General features: G+C 44.2%; 1 protein-coding gene across 1 annotated transcript in view; it reads right to left on the bottom strand.

The window, feature by feature from the left end:
* The window catches only part of LOC126284950 (farnesol dehydrogenase-like), a 55464-nt gene that overhangs the window by 34454 nt on the left and 2748 nt on the right, over window positions 1-18262 (bottom strand). The gene's annotated exons all lie outside the window — the stretch shown is intronic.

Below are 18262 nucleotides of genomic sequence, written 5' to 3'. Positions count from 1 at the left end.
GAGGTATCAGATATCTACGCAGATGGCACGCAATTCTCGTAAATTACGAGATGCTGCTTTGTGGACGTTGAGATGGCGCTATCGAATACTATTGTAGGACCTATGGACGCACAGACGAATGTCTCCCATAGCATAATACTGGCCCCAGCAGCCTGCGTCCCTGGCACATTGCATGTTTTGAGCATCCCTTCGCCTGGACGATGGCGTATCTGAATATCGACCTGGTGTAACAAGAAACGTGATTCATCTGATCAGGCGTCACGTTTCTATCATTCCACGGCCCAATATCGACGATCCCGAGCCAACTGCAGTCGTAATTGACAATGTCGTAAGGTGAACATGAGTGTCTGCTGCGGAATCACATGTTCAACAATATGCCCTGAACGGTAAACTGCGAAACACCTGTGACTACACCAGCATCACACTTCGTCGTCAGATCTGCCACATACTTTCGGCTTCCAGTGCGGAGAAGCCCCCGACCTCCACGTTCTGTGATTAGGCGATGAAGTGCAACACCTTGTCACCTACTCGAGGATTCATCGTCCTTTCGCCACTCTCCGCGGACGCCCTCGATAGTAGCACATGAACAGCCGATCAGCTTCGTCGCGTCCCAGATGCTCGTTCCCAGGCGCCGGGTCATATCAATTTGTCCTTTCTCAAAGTCGCTTATGTCAGTGGATTTCCACATTTGCGTTGCTCTACTCCGCTTATACACGAGATGGGATCCAATATTTTCGGGACTGGTGCTCCCATCTGGAAAGTAGGAGTAGTAGATCTTTGCATCGCTAGGTGGCGAGAGCTGCATATCTGATGAGTCAGTGTGCAGAGTGGCAGTCAGCAGGGACGATGTGTTGCGCGTCCACAGTGATTTCCATAATGCTCTGTGTTTGGTGTGTGGCGATTTTACGATGGATCCGCGAACAGAAAAGCGCATGTATATCAAATTCTATGCGAATCTCGGGAAAAGTGCTCCGGAGACACTTGCAATGATTCAACAAGTATTTGGGGGACAGAGCACGTTCCATACGCGTGTTTTTGAGTGGCATGCTCGGTTCAGGGCCGGCAGTACAGACGTCGAGGATGATGCTCACACTGGAAGGCCCGTTAGCTGCACAACGCCAGACATTGTTGGCAAACTTCAACAATTGGTTCGTGCGGATCGACGTCGAACCATTCAAAACTTTGTGGATGAAGTGGGTATTGGTTATGGGAGATGTCAACGATGAATTGGGCATGCATCGTGTCGCAGCAAAATTTGTGCGATCTTGACTGCCAATCAGAAGCCACAGCGTGTTGATGTGTCCACGGACCTTCGTCAGACGGCTTGTCACGAGTTATCACCGGTGATGAGAGGTGATTTACAGTTATGACCCAAAGCCACAACCGTCACAGTGGAAGAGCTTGGGCTCTCCAAGGCCCATAAAAACGAGACAGGTGAAGAGCCAAGTGAGGAACATGATCATCGTTTTCTTTGATACCAAAGGAATTGTGGACAAAGAATTCGTCCCACCCAACCAAACAGTGAATTCCGAGTACTACTGTGATGTTTTGCGGAGGCTCCGCGAAAACGTGCGGTGACGACGGCCCGAACTTTGGCGTCAAGGGAACTGGCTGCTGCATCACGACAACGCGCCCTTTCACATGATCTTGTCCACCAGGAACTTTTTGGCAAAAAACAACATGGTGGTTGTACCCCACCCATCATATCGCCAGATTTATCACGTTGTAACTTTGCGCTATTCCCAAAACTGAAAATCAGGTAGAAAGGCCGTCGGTTCGGCACTCTTTAGAGAATTCAAGAGGAATCGCTGGCGGTGATAAACGCCCTCAAAGAACAGGACTTCCAGAAAACGTTTGACCAGTGCAGAAGCGGTTGGACCGGTGTGTAGGTGCGGATGGGAACTACTTCGAGGGTGATGGTGACCATTAGTCCAAAGGTAAGGTTTTCAACAGATGGCAGCACCAGTCCCGAAAATTTTGGATAGCACCTCGTACACTCATATACAAAAAAGACATAACACCTTAAACAAATGGTTCAAATGACTCTGAGCACTATGTGACTTAACTTCTGAGGTCATCAGTCGCCTAAAACTCAGAACTAATTAAACCTAACTAACCTAAGGACATCACACACATCCATGCCCGAGGCAGGATTCGAACCTGCGACCGTAGTGGTCGCTCGGCTCCAGACTGTAGCGCCTAGAACCGCACGACCACTCTGGCCGGCACACCTTAAACCACTGGAGACAGGATATTCATATTCACAGGACATGTACATTAGTATGTCCTGCAGAAATGATTGGCATTTCAGTCACTTCAATTCAGCATGTGTACTGTTGCCTAGCAGGCGCAGGGTCTGTCGTGGGCCCCAATAACTTGTTTCATGCGTGATGGTATCGACGCGCATAAGGCACGAATGGCATCCTGTGGTATAGTCGCCCATGCTGAATTCACATGATTCCAAAGTTTATCTGTGGCCGTTGCCGCTAAGTCACAGTACTGTTCCCATCATTTCACCGTGTCCCACACACTTTCGATTGGTGACAAGTCTGGTGATCTGGTGGGCCAGAGCAAAAGATTGACATCCTGTGACACCAAGAAGTTTGTGCAGCAACATGGAGTCGTGCACTCTCTTACTGAAAAATGGCGCCTGGGTGTTGTGCAGAAAGGGTATGGCTACGGGTTGCAGTATGTCATTCACGTAGATCACACTGGTCACAGTGCCCTGAACACGCACCAACTGTGATTTATGGTTGTACCCAATAGCACCCCACACCATAAGGCTTTGAGTTGGAGCTGTATGTCTTGTGCGAATAAATCACTGTGATGCCGCTCCCCTTGTCTGCGGCGAATCAAAATGCGGCCATAATTTGCAAACAAACAGAATCTGGATTCGTCCAAAACCACTATCTGATGCCTTTTCTGCCCCCAGTGGAGCCGTTCAACACACCTTTGGCGTCTAGCCTGTTTTGCACATTCGTCAAACATAGGTGGAGAAGTGAACGAAGTGGACGTAACCCATGCCGTAATAAACGGCAAATGACTGTCACCCCTGATAGAGTACGACACTGTTCCATGTTACGCCAGAGCCGAGGAGAGCGCAGATCTGTCCTGCAATGCCATTCGGATGACGTGTCGATCTTCTCGGGGGTTGGTCTGGATGGTGGGACCTGAACCATAGTCGTGTTCTGCAGCCTTCCATGAATTATTCTGCACGCATCCGTTGCACTGCCGAAATCCTTGGTTCCATCTCGGATGGATGCATGACATGCTCCTGTGCGCCCTCTTTCAAATTCACTCATTTGACGGTACGGTTCGCCCATACGTCTGCGAGGCGTACTGTACGTTAGCTCAAGTCACACTGATCCATTGCCTTCACCTTATAGCGACAACGAGAGCCGCAGGCACATTTTGCCGGTAGCTGTTTTTGCGCCGCAATGTCGATGTTGACCTTGAACTCGTGGGCCGATGTGGTTCGCATGCTGATCATTTCTGCAGAACATATTAATGTATGCGCCCAGTGAACATGAACGTCTAATCTCTAGTCGTTCAAGGTCTTCTGTCTTTTTTCTGATTCCTTGGTTTATTGGCGTAGTAAATATATTAATTCTGCTACGGTAACTGTAGAATTGTGTATAAATAATCATGCTTTGTACTGTCTACAACATATTATAAATGCCTGGTATGTATAAAACTGTTTCTGTAAATATGAAAATGTACGAGTGAGCTGGTGTAAGTATTAATGGTCATATTAGTAATTAGTAACTGTGAGACTGTGCTTGCGACAGCAATTTCGAAGCTGACATCGGAGTTATGCAAAACTACTCCAGCAGTGACGAGCAACAGTGATAGGGACGTTGTGTTATGGCTGAGGGAGAGTCCCCAAGCCCAACAAGTCACCGAAAAACTTAATTTTTAGATAACAGAATGGCAAATGCTCCCCAGTCAGTGCGGGAAAGAATAATAGTGGCTGTATGCTCCGTAAAAAAGACATTTTATGTGCTAGACTTTCCAATAACAGTCACTGGGAAGAGGTGTTCAGGTGCTTGAAATCGAACGTCCGGCTCGAGAAGCCTCCAGTTGTTTCTTTCATCACAACGGTCCAGTACCACAATTAAAAGCCTATATTCATAATTTTGCTGCTTTAGGGTTCAAGCTAGTTCAGCATCACCACGAGCTTTGGTATGGTCCAATGTAAATTCGCTTTGAGGCTGATAAAGATAAGGCGATTAACAATCAGGAAATTGTTTTAAAGCAGCACTTGTTGTTCAGCGTTGCTCGGCAACAGTTGCCTAAAATAAAATAAAAAAATAGAATAAGAAACCGTGGTTCGTAATCAGTGAAGGTTGATCTGGACATCACAGAACTCTATTAACCACGGTTTCATCGTATATGACGTGCCCCTGCCTGTCCAAATAAGCAAATTATCACACCCACACGTCTGTCAATGGACCAGCGGATTTATGTGCAAACAAAACCACGGCGCTACTTGATAGTTTTCCCACACAGGCCAAGAACTTCCGTATGGAAAAGTCACGTCTTCGAGACTGCATGAGATGGACCTCAAAATGTCGATGACATCCTAGTCACACACATAACTATCTGAATTTTACAAACCTCAATGTGTGTATCCTAACTGTCTGGGTGCAATGTGATTTATGTGAAAGTGTGCGAAAATTTCTTAAATGTTTGCGAGTCATGCAACTGAGACGGGACAGCCCGGTATTCACCGGGTGGGGTGTGGGGAACCGTCTGAAAACCGCACCCAGGCTGGCCGGCACACCGACCCTCGTCGTTAATCCGACGGGCGGATTCGATTCGGGGTCGGCGCACCTCCCCATCCCAGAAGTGGCACTTTAAGACACACGGCTCATATTTTATGTAAAATATAATTGTAATTCCGTAAGGGCCTGGTGCATTGCACGTTTTTAATAGTGTTTACAGCTTTTCTATGCTGAGGGTGCTTATTTCAATATCTCGCATTTGTGTCTGTGTCTGTGCTTGAGTGAAAGGGGGGGGGGGGGGGTTAAAACATTGGTATGGTACTACCCTCATGCGTGGATTCATTTTTAAGCGTTTCTTGTGGATGCACGAATTACCTAAACTATGGGGAAGCCCCCTGACACATGCCGCCCACATACAGTTTTGCAACGTCCTCATGACTATTTAAGTCGATCGCAAAACCTCTTTGACCATGGGATATCACTGCATATAGTCATCCGAAATGTTAGTGGAATGAGTGGAATAGAACCCGGATCAATGTCGTCGATTTCTCATCACCAATGACTGCAGGATTTACATGATTCCTGATGATCATTGTAGAAGAGGCGGTCAGGCACTAACGCATATGTCATGCTGCAGTCCCGCAGCTCTATCAAGGAGGTCGGTCAGTCTTATTTTGGCCCGTATCATCTACAAATCTCAGACACCTCTCATAGCTGTCTAGGGTAATTTGAGTGCTCTGCAGTATCTGGACAAGGTCCTACATCCTACCGTCCAGACTCAATTTTTTGGCTACGCGTTCGTCTTCCAAGACGATGATTCATGAACACACCTATCCAAGAACATTATACTCAAGGTAAGAATCAACCAACTGGAATAGCCAGTGCTGCCTGCTGACATGAACCAGATTGAGCGTTCTTTGGACCAGTATGCCCCTGAAGAAACCCTCCTCACATACTGGACGAGTTCAGGAGGGCGATGACGAAAAGTGGACAGGTTTGAGCAGCGACGTTTCTACTACCTTGTGCACAGCATGCCAAGAACTCTCCAGGCATGTTTCAGTGTACTAGGTGGAGCAATACCAGCAGCACATTTTCATTTCAGGGATATGCAAAGATATGCACTTTCAGAGAGAATGCCTTTATTATTATTATTATTTTTTTTCATTGAGAGTAAAGTTTTTCCCGCTGGCTTATTGCCTCATTCTCTTGAATCTAAGCTCACCAACGCTCGCAGATATGCAAATGTATAAAACCTTTTTTGAGCAGTTTAGTTGACGAGGTTCGAAAATTAACTGTTACCATTTAATGTCCTGTGCTTGTCAAATCTATGTTGGAATTTAGAGTTCCCTTTACGCTTCCTCTCTAAAATGCCACTGCTGACAGTGTATCTAAGTATATGTATATAACTCCTCTAAATTTTTTAGGGCAATGTCGATATTTAAAAGCTCCTACAACGAGGCCCACTTGTATTCAGTATCCTATCCGTTCCGTCATCCTGGCAGACAAGAAACATTCTATCTCAGAGGTCAAATCGTATGACTACCATGTGGAGCACACTGGTTCATTGTCCAGTTAGGGCAGGGATTTTTTCTTGGTGGAAGGGCTGTAATGGGGTGCCCTCAGCCCCTGGAGCCCAATTGAGGAGCTGATTGAGTGAGAGGTAGCGGCTCCATGCTTTTATAAATTGACAAAAGGCCAGGGAATAGTTGTACTGAACCCCACACCCTACTTACCACATCCAGATGACATCACTCGCAGACGATAAGTTAATAATACTGGTCAGCTCTGACTTGTCTGTCAAGGTCGGACCTCAGAACTAGAATTATACAGTATACAATGGTCTAAACTGCCTGATGGGCACTGTGTTCAGTGGGGAGTCAAGAAACTTTTCGCCATATCCACAAGTGTGATAACATCAAGAAATCTTTACTGTCGGCACACAGTATTATTATATTGGTTGGCAGTATCTCGATTACAAGCATGGAAAACTGAACCTGTGAAGAGGGAATGAAATTTGACTTGCAAGTCAATATATAGGGGAGAAGAGAGTTCGAACGATGCGTAAGGAAGTGTACAGAGCAAACCAAGCATGATTATAATGAATGACAGAATAAACTAAGCACACAGAAAACATAGAATGACGCAAGACAAAGATCAGGTCCGAGGGAGGTGATGTCTGTCTAAGAACTAGCAGACCAGGTCTACTGCTGCCAGCAGGTAAACACTCGAGTCAGTGGCTCTGCCGATGCAAGCTTTACGCACACATTTTGTGACAGAGTTCTGCAATATTCTCCTGGGTTACCCATGCCACGTCATCTGCATCCATCTCGATATCTGCTAACAGGGATACCAAATCCCACTGAGCCGTGCGTGGTTCGTGTTCGTGCCATCTCTTATTTAACACCCTGTTCTTACCGTGCTGCCGCCTCGTTATATTTTCAATTACACGTGTCACTGAGTTGTTGCCTTGCTTGCCCGTGAGCGGCAGAAGCAGCGCTTATCGATATAGGCCCTGCCTATTACCTCTGCTGGACTGCTATTACTTCCTGGTCGTCGTGTGTCGTCCAGCGTGTTGGAACGCGCCAGCAGTGGAGTTTGAAGCTGGCAGTCGGACAGTTGGGACGCGGCAGAAGTTCGGTCGGGTTGGAGCGGCAGTGAGGTTCGGATAGCCATGACTCGCCCGACTCTTGCCGGCACACATGCCTCGAGTGGGGACGGTCTTGGTTGATCCTCGGTTGGTCGTCTTACCGGACGATTTTTATTTGCTCGCCGATCGCTTATGGGTTGGCAGTGTATATCTTAACACGTGGTTCGTCCTTGTGATTACACAGTCACTGCTTTCAGCATTCGCCGCGTTCTTCGTCTGTTTGTGAGATTGTGTGTAGCCTGTGATGTCGACTGCCCACTTATTTCAATGCTGTCTCCGTGCTGAGATACAGCAGTTGATCGGTTGGCGTGGAGCGGCGAAGAATTCTCGGCAGGGCGTAGTTTGGCCGGAGCCCACTAGCGGGTGGCGCTGTTCCCACTGCTACGAGGTCCGTGGCTCACCGACCCTGGACACGAAAGTTGAGTTTTGATTTTACCTACCAGCAAGTCAAGACTGTTCACATTGTGTCGTTTGGAGTTCGCTGTCGGCTGTTGGGATATTCCCGCAAGCAACAACGCGGTTTTCAAGTTGGAAAATTCTAGACACCCTCCGTTGGACTTTTCACTGCATTTGGTTATTTGAAGTGCACCAGCGGTATCTTCTGCCTTGTGGCCATTAACATTCTGGTTACCTGCCCTCGCAATTGACGTAAATTTCAGGCGTGTAGTTTCCTCAACGTGTTGTTACTGTCCAGCACGGTGTGTAGTTTGATAGCTCTATGTATGATTGGTTGTGGGCTCCAGTATCTTCTACGTTGCTCCATTGAACTCCCTGTTGTGCCCCGGTCGGGTGAAGTGGAAGTTAATCTTGTCGGTGGGTCCGCTGCCAGTCGGTCGGTTGGATTGTCGTCGGATCGTTGGCCCGACTGCCTGTCTCCAACATCTGAGCGCCCTCGGGTGCACTGCCCTATTTTTTTTCATTTGTTCTTTTTGTTTGTACTTGTATCGCTGAACCGTGATTTATTTTCAAAGAATATTCCTAAGAATTTATTTTATTTACTAACGATTCATCAAGAACATTAACACATTTAATCACACTATGTAAGCATGGCAGTAGTTGCCAGGGAGTAACTGATGAAATCAAAACCATATTCCTTTTAGCAAATGGGAACTTTGTTCACTTTAATAGTGCCTAAAAGCATTTTTTAAAAGAAACATATTTAGAATTATAATCAGAAAGCACCCTCTAAATATCAAAGTTACAATTTATTCAGAGGCAGAAAGAAACAAGTTTAGACTGTATGAGCTTTCGGGCAGAAAATCTTTTGACATGGCCGTAGTTACGACCGCTCACAACAGCCTCTGAAAGACTCCCCTGGTGCAAATCTGCAACACACCAGATAACTTTAAACTAAGAGTTTTAGCAATTTACACAAGCACACAAACTATGCACCCCCTGTAGGAGGGATGGAAATGGCACAAAACACTAACAATTAAAATATTAACCTTGCCAACGAGGGTGTAACTTGATTTTAACTTCTAAGAAAAGTCTTACAGTGAAAGGGTGGCAACTTTATATACCAAAATGATCATTTAAATAAAAGCCCATGAAATGCAATCTTATATAAAATTCTAAAAGGTTGGCCAAACAATAGTTAAGATGCTCTACAGTACACAGATACCGCATCTCAAGATAATAGGCAATAATATCAAAGTTTCCAAAGATCAAAACATCTTTTAGGTATTAGGCCGTTACACTCCAAGCAATAAATTCGTTAACACCCCAGATCCGACAAACATGACAGAGGCAGCTACTAAACGTACGGTAGATTGATAGGGAGATTACCGAACTACCCTAACCGAAGGATGCTCTAACCCGCCCCTACTCCACAAGGGAAAAACGGACCACCCAATTTATAAACAACCACCTTCCCGCGGGTGGGCGAACGGGGAAGAATGGTGGGACGACTCCAAAGCAAAACGGCTGGTGACCTCACCAAGAAAACAAGTAGAATTTAACAAGAGTAAATCAAACAACATATCACCAATCACCACTTAACTTCTAATAAACTGCAATTTCTCGAGAAGACCTGGCGCAGCACCCCCAAAACGCTCTCCCGAACCGTCCGCTGCCAGCCGCTTCAACGGACGCACGAAGGCGCGCCGATCTCCCGTCTCACGGCGTCGCAGCTCGCTCCGGCCAGACTGATGTCGTGGGTTGACTCCTGTTGCTCTCGTGTCGACCGCGAAGTCACTACCCCTCGCTATATGCCGCGGCCCACTGGACTCACGTGGCGACCTCACATGCGCCGACGCTCAAGACGCACAAGTCATCTTGTGTCTCAGTGCGCGACCGACCGACCGATCGATCCAATCGCCTATGACCATTGGCTGAGCAAACTCGGGCAGACTGGCAGTTTAACGCGCAGACTCAGATGCAGGAACTAAGCCCCGACCGTGCGACCACTCGCTGAGTTCTCTTACTGGCGGATTGGAAAGACTCTCATTTTACCGGCTTTAAAGGTTGATCCGAACGACAGTCATACTATCACTCCGAACGAGTACCTAACAAATGCGGACGAGAGACAGACTAGCAAGGTGGGGACGAGAGACTGACCCAGACTGACCGATTTGCGAGCTCATAGCGCCCCTTAAATGCGCGTGAACAGGCAACCTTCCCCCTTTCCCACCAGAGGGAGACACCAAAGCTGCGACTGCCACAGCGGCGCCACCGCCAGAAACGGAAGGCGACTGCTTCACACTGCGCGCTGCGGCGCGCTCTTCAAAACAGCAATTTTTACTACGGCTCAATGGCTTCCAGCCGATTTTTCTTAAATTGGAGTTGTTTAGCTTTTAAGGCCTTCAGCCTAGTTCAAAGTACTGTTTCACGTAAGCCCCTTGGCATTTTAAAAATTTTAATGTTGTTGAATTTCAAGTCTTCGGCCTTCAGCCGATTTTGAGTTTGTTCTTTTGCTCTTAAGGCCTTCAGCCTAAATTAAAGAACTGTTTCACGTAAGGCCTTTAGTATTAAAAAAACTAATGTTATGGAGTTTTAAGTGTTAGGCCTTCAGCTAATTTGAATTTAACTTGTTTACTTCAGCCTAACTAAAGAACTGTTTTAAGATAAGGTTTCACGTTATTGGCCTTCAGCCGTTTTTAAATTAAAGTGGCTTTCAGCCGGTAATTAAGTCCCAAAGATTAAAGCTGTGTGTTCTTTTTTTTAAAAAAAAGAAAAAAGTTTGGGATCTTGTTATGTTCGATCAAATAATAAAGTTATATGTTCGAGTGTAACTGACAGCCCTTATTTTGGCCCCTTTCCCCGATTTATTCTATCTGTCCTGTCCTGCGGGATTAGCAGGGCGTATTACCCATCCCTGTGAAAAGGTCATGTAGGGCCAAAGATGGTCAGGTGGCATGATCTCTAGCATAAAACAAGAGAGGGTGTAAGATTTCCTAGCAGCAGGAGAGAATGTCCACACAGCTGGCTCCACTGGATGGTCAAAAAATTCTGGAGGCTGGGGAATGGTTGGTCCACTGGAATCAGCAGGGGAGGGGTCTCATCCACTGTCGAATGGAGAATGGAGAACGCTGGTTCAAATTTCACAGGCTCTGCGTTGGAAGTCATGAGAGCTGCTCCCAACAGCTCCCTATTCTGGAGTAAAAGGTAGGAAATCGGAAGGTGTAGTGGAGGTGGCAGTGGGTGATCACACTCACATGATTGGGAGCCTCCGATCAGGACAATGCTGCGACTGGCTAGCTTGGAGACAGTAGTGCAGAGGGTACAACGAGTTGCATATATAACTGATTCAAATTATGTGTCAGCTGCTCCCAACCAATATCTACTACAAATAAATGCCAGCCTTTGTTGCCCACCATGACAACTAGCAGCCACCCCTGCTGCCCTGCTTCTGGCTCGAAGTCCAGGACCAAATGATAGCTCTATGAGAAAAATGGGTGGGCCACAATGGTCCAGGGCATCCATCTCAGGGTGCAACAGATCCAAAAGACCAGACATCTGACGCCTATGTCAACATTCTTCTATATTGGACCCTTTAAAAGGCATCATCCACTATGTGGCAAGAAAGCTAGACAGTGCATTGTCATGGGATGAGACAAACGCAGCTCTTCATTTGGGTTTTGAATGTTTGCCTGATTCACTCCACCTCTGAGTTACAAGCCGGGTGAAATGAGGTGGCCGTCAGGTGCTGGGTACCAACGCGACTGCAAAAATCTGAGAATTCCCGCTACATGTATTGCCCACCATTAACAGAGACGAGGGTCTAAGGAGAGCACTTCTTTCCCATGGGCGCTCTAGAACAGGTCAAGTGGAAAACTGATGTGGCGGCACAGCCTGGTTCTGTGCAGACGGCACAAGCTCACACACAGTGTCGAATCATGATCGATTGCCAACTAATAGACATGACGCCATGCCAAAGCCTGGGAAATACGCCAGAGCGACTCATGCACTATATACAAATCATCCACAATGAAACAGTTCTACTTAATAAAATGGTTCAAATGGTTCTGAGCACTATGGGACTTGACTACTGTGGTCATCAGTCCCCTAGAACTTAGAACTACTTAAACATAAATAACCTAAGGACATCACACAACACCCAGCCATAACGAGGCAGAGAAAATGCCTGACTCCGCCGGGAATCGAACCCGGGAACCCTGGCGTGGGAAGCGAGAACGCTACCGCACGACCACGAGATGCGGGCTATACTTAATCCATACAAGATTTGATTATGTGTTTTGAATGAAAAGCTGGAATATACCAAATGCCAAAGCCTGAAAAATACGCCAGAGTGACACATGCAGTATATACAAGTCATCCACAATGAAACAGTTCTACTTAATCCATACAAGATTTGATTATATGTTTTATATGTTGTTGTTGTTGTTGTTGTTGTGGTCTTCAGTCCTAAGACTGATTTGATGCAGCTCTCCATGCTACTCTATCCTGTGCAAGCTTCTTCATCTCCCCGTACCTACTGCAATTTACATCTTTCTGAATCTACTTAGTGTATTCATCTCTTGGTCTCCCTCTACGATTTTTACCCTCCACGCTGCCCTCCAATACTAAATTGGTGATCCCTAGATGCCTCAGAACAAGTCCTACCAACAGATCCTTTCTTCTAGTCAAGTTGTGCTACAAACATCTCTTTTCCCCAATCCTATTCAATATCTCCTTATTAGTTATGTGATTTACCCATCTAATCTTCAGCATTCTTCTGTAGCACCACATTTCGAAAACTTCTATTCTCTTCTTGTCTAAACTACTTATCGTCCATATTTCACTTCCATACATAGCTACACTCCATAGTTAATAAATTTATCTTCTTCAGAAACGCTTTCCTTGCCATTGCCAGTATGCATTTTATGTCTTTACTTCGACCATCACCAGTTATTTTGCCCCCAAAATAGCAAAACTCTTTTACTACTTGAAGTGTCTCATTTCCTAATCTAATTCCCTCAGCATCACTTGATTTAATTCGACTACATTCCATTATCCTCGTTTTGCTTTTGTTGACGTTCATCTCATATCCTCCTTTCAACACACTATCCATTCCATTCAACTGTTCTTCCAAGTCCTTTGCTGTCTCTAAAAGAATTACAATGTCATCGGCGAACCTCAAAGTTTTTATTTCTTCTCCATGGATTTTAACGCCTACTCTGAATTTTTCTTTTGTTTCCTTTACTGCTTGCTCAATATACAGATGATTGAATAACATCGGGGAGAGGCTACAACCCTGTCTTACTCCTTTTCCAACCACTGTGTCCCTTTCATGTCCCTCGACTCTTATAACTGCCATCTGGTTTCTGTACAAACTGTAAATAGCCTTTCGCTCCCTGCATTTTACCCCTGCCACCTTCAGAATTTGAACAGAGTATTCCACTCAACATTTTCAAAAGCTTTCTCTAAGTCTACAAATGCTAGAAACGTAGGTTTGCCTTTTCTTAATCTCTCTTCTAAGATAAGTCGTAGGGTCAGTATTGCCTCACGTGTCCCAATATTTCTACGGAATCCAAACTGATCTTCCCCGAGGTCGGCTTTTTCCATTCGTCTGTAAAGAATTCGTGTTAGTATTTTGCAGCCTTGGCTTATTAAACTGATAGTTCGGTAATTTTCACATCTGTCAACACCTGCTTTCTTTGGGACTGGAATTATTATATTCTTCTTGAAGTCTGAGGGTATTTCGCCTGTCTCATACATCTTGCTCACCAGATGGAAGAGTTTTGTCAGGACTGGCTCTCCCAAGGCTGTCAGTAGTTCTAATGGAATGTTGTCTACTCCGGGGGCCTTGTTTCGACTCAAGTCTTTCAGTGCTCTGTCATACTCTTCACGCAGTATCGTATCTCCCATTTCATCTTCACCTACATCCTCTTCTATTTCCATAATATTGTCCTCAAGTACACCGCCCGTGTATAGCCCTCTATATACTCCTTCCACCTTTCTGCTTTCCCTTCTTTGCTTAGAACTGGGTTTCCATCTGAGCTCTTGATATTCATACAAGTGGTTCTCTTTTCTCCAAAGGTCTCTTTAATTTTCCTGTAGGCAGTATCTATCTTACCCCTAGTGAGATAAGCCTCTACATCCGTACATTTGTCCTCTAGCCATCCCTGCTTAGTCATTTTGCACTTGCTGTCGATCTCATTTTTGAGACGTTTGTATTCCTTTTTGCCTGCTTCGTTTATTGCATTTTTATATTTTCTCCTTTCATCAACTAAATTCAATATTTCTTCTGTTGCCCAAGGATTTTTACTAGCCCTCGACTTTTTACCTACTTGATCCTCTGCTGCCTTCACTGCTTCATCTCTCAAAGCTACCCATTATTCTTCTACTGTATTTCTTTCCCCCATTCCTGTCTATTGTTCCCTTATGTTCTCATTGAAACTCTGTGCAACCTCTAATTTTGTCAGTTTATCTAGGTCCCTCCTCCTTAAGTTCCCACCTTTTTGCAGTTTCTTCAGTTTTAATCTACACTTCATAACCAATAGATTGTGGTCAGAGTCCACATCTGCCACTGGAAATGTCTTACAATTTAAAACCTGTTGCGTGCATTTAGCGCCAGAGGGATAAGCACTCGGCAGCTTTGCTTCTCTGTGGCCAGCATTAGGACTCTCTAGACAACGCCGAGCGTATGCTGCAACTGAAGAAATGTTCTCCACACCAAATCTACTCCTGAAGGAGTGCATTATGCGCATCCCATTTCGACAACTGAAACTATTTTCTAGGAAAATGAGATGGTAGCCATGGTAACTATGAACGACCATGCCGTAAAAGGAAGATCCAGCAGTATCTGCTGCAGGTTACTCTCCAGTGTGAAAAATAGAGCCTTCTGTCAATCTAACTTTGGATCGGGCCTGGTCAGTGAGCACGACAGCACTTCTGCACTAGCTTGCTGAGCAGCAGACCAGTAATGAACGTCATAGCAATAAGTACTGAGAAAGAGGGCCCACTTCTGCAACTGATGGGCATTCCGAAACGAGGGGTTTATGGTCAGCAATGAGTAGAAAATTGTTTCATTTTTAAAAAAATGAAATTTTTTAACGCCGAAAAAGATGACCAGCCCCTCCTTTTCCACCTGCGAGTAATTAACGCTGCGCCTCTGATATCGTCTTCAGTGCATAAGCGATGGTTTGCTCGGCGTCATCTAGATTCTGATATGACAAAACCACATCAATGCGATACTCGGACCCATCAGTGGCCAGCGCTAGCGGTTACCTGGCGAAAGGAATCCAACAGGCAACAAAAACACCGCCTGAGATAACGAAAATCTCATTAACAGTCGGCGAACCAGACGAATTTGTTGCCATTTTGGCGAAGCGGATTAAGAGGATGGCAGTTGTGGGAACGAACTTCACATGCCAAGAAATCTTTCCCAAAAAGCTTTCTGCGATCTGACGTGCTAGTCCGTAGGGGAAACCACCTGCAGATTTCGTAAATGTGTGTGAGACGCTAACCTAGACGTCATCGAAGTAGTTTACGTAGCAAGAAATGTTCTGATTAAACTGCTCCAGATAGCACTGATAAATTCTTGGCACAGACGAAATTCCAAAGGGCAAGCGAATAAACTGGTAAAGTCAAAAAATCCAAAGGGGGTCGTGAGTACTAATTAATGCCAAGAAGCTGCGTCCAACGGCAACTGTAGGCATTCGCCACGCAAGTTGATGCGCAAGAAGTAAAGCCCACCTGGCAACTTCGCCAACTCCTCCTTCCTCAGAATTGGATACGAGTCCTACACTGCTCGTAGATAGTATGTTTAAAATCGCCGCAAAGGCTGTCATCTGGATCACCACCAAAGGCATGGCCCACTAGCTCAGCAGAGTAGGAGAAATGACGCCGTGGTCCTGCCAATGCTGCAGCTCGACATTGACCTTGCCACGCATGGCGAAGCATCTGCATCGATCTCGATATCTTCTGGCGGTTATACGAAACAATGTATCAGAAACAATATTCAAGTAGGTAACATATTACTACTTAAGAACTGAAAATACGTTCTTGCATTAATTGCAGTACCTGGAGGGAGGTTTAGGCAATGATTTTCATCACACATTATCAGGTCCTGCGTTGCCAGAAGTTATAAGGTATTCTTAGGTTTCGGCTGGTGCCATATTTACACTTACAGAAACCTGTGGCAAATACGATTGTCTCACGAATATGCCGACAAACGACCTAAAGAACCATGAAGGTGGATCTCTTCTTTCGAAACTGAATACGTTGTAATAAACTAAATTTAGAATCAGTTGTCAGATTTACTTAACAATGCAAGAATAAAAGTTACACCCTCATAAACTGTCATGCACCTATAAACGCAGACAAGAAAAGAAATCTGGAGAAAGTAAATCAATTCTTCGATCTTTTAGAATCTGAAATTTCTATCACACCTAAAAAAATTACGTTAAAATACTTCTTGGTGATTTCAATGAGCAAATTGGGAGAGAAAAGAAATTTAGGACTATTGTAGGTGAATACCAACACACTCAACAACAAACGGAAATGATGAAAGATTGATCAATATGTGTAAAATGTTCCAGTTAAAACTCATGTCCACACATTTCCGCAAACTACCAAGAAATGCCAAAAGTTGGAGACATCCAAATCCAAACCTAGAAGAATTTCAGCTATATCTAAAAGGTATATCACGGAAATTATGAATGTTAAAACAGTCAGAAATGAGGAATTCATTATCTCTCTAAGAGTAAAATAAAATTTCTCCCATCTAAAACAAAAAAAAGTGACCATGAAAATGATCAGATACAACACCATACAGTAATATTACAAAAGAAAATATAGACAAATTTAGAAAAAAAATTGAGACAAGTAAAGAAGGAGATTGGCGTGAACTCCAGATGCAAATAAATCAAGCAGCAGAGAAAACTTTAGGATTGGCCAAGAATAAAAAGAAGACATGGTGGAATGAGGAGTGTGAAGAAACACTCATACAAATAGCTGAAAAATGGAGAAAATGGAGATGTTCTAAAAATGAGGAAGATCTTGAACAATTCAGAGAACAAACAAAAGAAACAACAAAAATGATCCAGAAATCAAAAGAAACTTTCAAAATCCTCAGCTTATTGAAACAGAAGAAAATTTCACCAAAAATAATACTGGAAATTTTTACCAAACTTTTAAACGCGTACTTAAATGATATCAGACACCAGGTATTTGTTTCAAAGGTGAAAATGGCAAAATTGGATTAAATAACAAAGAAAATTGTGAAATTTTAGCAAATATTTTTGAAAAGCTGTTAAAGTGTCAAGTTCCAACAGATAAATTAGAATTTCCAGTGACAAGTAAAAATCTAGAGGAAGATTTCCCACCAACAGAGTTATAAATTCATGAAGCCACCAAAACACTCAAAAAGAATAAAGCAAGTGGTGAAGACTCCATTACAGCGGAATTATTGAAGTGATCAGAACCAAAGTTCATAAAGGACCTACAATCGCTTCTTAACAACATTTGTAAAACAGAAAAGATTCCAGTTGAATGGAAAACAGCATCATTCCACCCGCTACATAAAAAGGGAGACAAACAAAATGTTTGTAATATAGAGGAGTGTCACTTCATCTAGTTGCATACAAAATATTATCAAAAATTCTCCTGAATAGAGTGGTTGATACTTTAGACAAAAAACTGGGAGAATATCAGGGTGGTTTTCGAAAGGGAAGATCCTGTGAAGAACTAATTTTCAACATAAGGTCAATAATTCGCCATAGAATGTTAACCAGCAAACTAATAACAGTGTTCAAAAAAATGGTTCAAATGGCTCTGAGCACTATGGTACATAACATCTGAGGTCATCAGTCCCCTAGAACTTAGAACTACTTAAACCTAACTAACCTAAGGACATCACACACATCCATGCCCGAGGCAGCATTCGAACCTACGACCGTAGCGGTCGCGCGGTTCTAGACTGACGCGCCTACAACCGCACGGACACACCGACCGGCAATAATAATGTCAATTATTGATTTCAAGAAAACATTTGATTGTATAGGCAGAGAAACAAGAGATAAGGTCATTAGAGAATTTGGTGTTAAATCAAAATCAACAAATATAATTCGTGAACTGACCCTATGACTTATCTTAGCAAATAGAATTTTATGGGAAGGGGTTACTTAGGAGGGATACCTAACATCCAGTTAACTTTGTAATAAAAACTCAACAAATAAGACCGCTACGGTTTATCCACAGAAAGAAAAGAAGTAAATGTCCTGTAAATGTGAAACTAACATAAACTCTGATCTTGAAAGTTGGCGTAACACCTAGATACTTCGTTTCAGCGAAGTCATCAGTGATGTTATCACAATCATGTTTACAATTTACACTTAAATTTACGATACAGACAGTGCGATAAGTCTAATTTATAAAACGGTTGGCGCGAGATGATTTCTAATACTTTTAAAACATATATCGACCTTTTTCTTTCGGGAAGAACGTTAAG

This window comes from Schistocerca gregaria, chromosome 8 (assembly GCF_023897955.1).
Source record: "Schistocerca gregaria isolate iqSchGreg1 chromosome 8, iqSchGreg1.2, whole genome shotgun sequence".
In the NCBI taxonomy this organism is placed as follows: Eukaryota; Metazoa; Arthropoda; class Insecta; order Orthoptera; family Acrididae; genus Schistocerca; species Schistocerca gregaria.
The sequence above is the reverse complement of the archived record's forward strand: the minus strand, read 5'-3'. Positions and strand labels throughout refer to the sequence as shown.